This window comes from Octodon degus, unplaced genomic scaffold, assembly GCF_000260255.1.
Source record: "Octodon degus isolate 3935 unplaced genomic scaffold, OctDeg1.0 scaffold00106, whole genome shotgun sequence".
Lineage (NCBI taxonomy): Eukaryota > Metazoa > Chordata > Mammalia > Rodentia > Octodontidae > Octodon > Octodon degus.
In genome coordinates, this window is record NW_004524682.1 from 5417219 (window position 1) to 5420570 (window position 3352).

The 3352-nt window shown below is 40.6% G+C and overlaps 1 pseudogene; it reads left to right on the plus strand.

The window, feature by feature from the left end:
• The first annotated feature begins 1086 nt into the window (after window positions 1-1086).
• LOC101580383 lies at window positions 1087-3097 on the plus strand (annotated as a pseudogene).
• Window positions 3098-3352: the final 255 nt, after the last annotated feature.

Sequence of the window (3352 nt, forward strand, 5' to 3'; positions counted from 1 at the left end):
GGCATTTCATTCTTAGAAAATTGTTTTTAAAAAAAAGAAAAGAACTTTGGGCTTTAATCCTTCTTTTATATTACCTGCTTAATTTCTACTAAGAAAATTGGACAATACTAGCCATTAGGGATTTTTCACCAATCTTTTTTTTTCTTTCTGTTTGGAGATCTTGATTTGAAGCATTTATCAGCACCTCAATGGTTCTCAGTGTCATTGCTTGTATCCTGAGAACATCTTTGTATCTTTGTAGACCTTAAATCTTCATCTCACTAATGAATAACATGATGACTGATTTCATGTCACCTTAATTGGGCTACAGAGTATAAAGCTATTTGCTCAAACATTATTTTTGCTGTCTCTATGATGATATATTTGAAAGAAACTAACATTTAAATCAGTAGACTAAATCAAGCAGATTACCCACCATCATGGGGGTTGGCCCCATCCAATTGGTTGAAGTCCTAAATGAAATAGAAGAGTGATCCTCTCCTTAGTAAAAGAGAATTTTCTTCTAATTGGAACATTGGCTCTTCCCACCTGAATTATGGCTCCCAAACACAGACATCAACTATTCCCACTCGACAAAGTTTTTGGGTTTTATCAATAGAAGTAAGACATTAGTTCTGCAGATTTGGGATGATATAAATGTGAGTTCAAGTTCAACCCCCCAGTACCACAAAAAAAAAAAAAATGTGAGTTCAGCCTCTATAAATGTAAGTCAACTCCCTTTAATCAATCACTATAGGTAAATATAGATGATATGGATATATAACAACATAGATACTGACACATAGAAACATCCTATTGATTCTTTTTCTCTAGAGCACTTGGGTAGATATGAGGGATTTGAGTCTAAGTGGTCAGAAACAAGCCTGCCCTGGTGAGGTCCCTATGCAAGAACCGCTTGTAGGGAACTGGCCTGCTTTGGTCAGGTCTCTATTTGGGCACTACTTGTAGGAACCTGGTCCTGATCATTTGTTCCCTCATGTGAGGGAAGCATTATGAAAGACTAAAAGACACAGAAGGCATTTCTGGTGGTGCCGCTTAACAGCAAGCTGTAGAGCTCTGGCCCTTCTCTGAGAGGTACACGAGGTGATGGCAGCCATGCTTCTCCCAGCCTGGCCACAGGACCTGACCTTTGGAATTGGCCCTAGGGCAGCAGGAGCCTGTTGTTTCAGAAGTTGATGACCTTTGAGGATGTGGCTGTGTACTTCACCCGGACAGAATGGGACACACTGTCCCTTTCACAGAGAGCCTTGTACAGGGATGTGATGTTGGAGAATTATGGGAGTGTGGCCTCACTGGGATTTCCATTTCTCAGACCTACTATGATCTCATAACTGGAGCGAGGTGGTTAGCTGGAGCACCCATCGCCACTGGCAACTGGAAGTGGCATAGACCCTCACATAGGTACTAATACGCAGACAAACAGTAATTTGACAAAAGAAATGTGTGAAGAAAAGGATTGCACACAATTTGAACTTCCAAGGGACTTTCGCCTGGAAAAAGACTTTTCAGAAACCTATATACCAGAGCAACCACAGAAAGTCCACTCAGCAGGAAGGATGAAGAAGGAAAACAGCAACAACGTGAAGGGAGAAGTGAAAGATGAAACAAGCTCCATGGAGGACTATTCAATTAGTCACAGTCCAAACTTGTTTCAGCATCATAGTATCTCCACTGAACAGCAGTACCCTGGTTGTATAGAACTGATGAAAGCCTTTAGCTTTGACACGGAATTCATTAAGCATGAAATAATTAATACTGTGTAAACACATGTAAAATGTGAAGATTTAGTGAAAATCTTTAGATTTGATCCTCAACCTAATCAGTATCTAGAAAACTACACTAGGGAGAAGTCTTATTAGTGTGTGGAGTGTGACAAAGCCTTTAAAGTTATCACAGAATTAATTTGGCATCAAACGTTTCATAGTGGGGAAAAACCCTTCAAATGTGTGGAATGTGGGAAGTGCTTCAGTTACAGTTCCCATTACAGCAATCCACATCAGACAATCCACAATGCAGAGAAGCCCTATCAGTGTAAAGTTTGTGGGGAGGCCTTTAGTGTCAATGGGAGTCTTAGTAGGCATCAGAGAATCCACACAGGAGAGAAGCCCTATCAGTGCCAGGAGTGTGGAACAGGGTTTAGCTGTAGTTCTGCATATATTACACACCAGAGAATCCACACCAGAGAAAAACCTTATGTGTGCGGTGAGTGTGGGAAAGTCTTTAGGTGCAGCTCTCAGCTTAGGCAGTATCAGATTATCCTTACTGGAGAAAGGCCCTATCAGTGTAAAGAGTGTGGAAAAGCCTTCAGTAATAACGCAAAACTCATTCCACATCCAAGAATTCACACAGGTGAGAAGCCCTATGGATGCAATGAATGTGGAAAAGCCTTCAGTATCAAAGGGACATTAATCCAGCACCAGAGAATCCACACTGGTGAGAAACCATATGGGTGTAATGAATGTGGGAAGGCTTTCACGTGTAACTCTCAGCTTCAGCAGCATCTGAGGATCCATACTGGGGAGAAGCCCTACAAGTGTGATGAGTGTGGAAAGGCTTTTAATGTTAACACAAAACTAATACAACATCAGGGAATTCACACTGGATAGGAACCATTTGAATGTAATGAATGCAGGAAATACTTTACTTCTAAAAGAAACCTACTTGATCATCACTGAATCCACACTGGAGAAAAACCTTATCAGGGCAAAGAATGTGACAAAGCCTTTAGTGTCTATGCCAAGTTAACCAGACATCCGTGAATACGCACTAGAGAGAAACCTTTCAAATGTGAATTGTGAAAAGGCATTCAGCTGTAGTTCTGACTATATTGTACACCAGAGAATTCATACTGGAGAAAACCCTTTTCAGTGTAAGGAGTGTGGAAAAGCCTTCCTTGTTAATGCCCATTTAATTTGGCATCAGAGAAGCCACAATGGGGAGAAGCAGCAAAGGCTTCAGCTCTAGTTCTGACTGTATTATACACCAGACTGTCCACACTTGGAAAAAACCTCATGTGTATAATATCTGTGGGAAAGCTTTTGGGTTTACCTTCCAACTTGGTCAGCATTACAGTATCCATAAGGAAGGAAAATCTTAGTAGTGAGAAGGATGTAGAAGCTCTGAAGATTAATGCTGAAATAGATCATGCATAATCAGATTCATCTTGGAAGAATTCTCTGGGAGGGAAGTGAATGCGGCAAAGTCTTCACATGGAAACACATCTCTTCCATTTTATTCAATTTTTAGTGAAGAATATCACCAGTTAAAAAATAACATTTTGTACCACCAACCAATTAGAAAACATTGGGGAAAAAAATCTCTCCGCAGCGTCAAGAGCAGTAGATATCCTAGG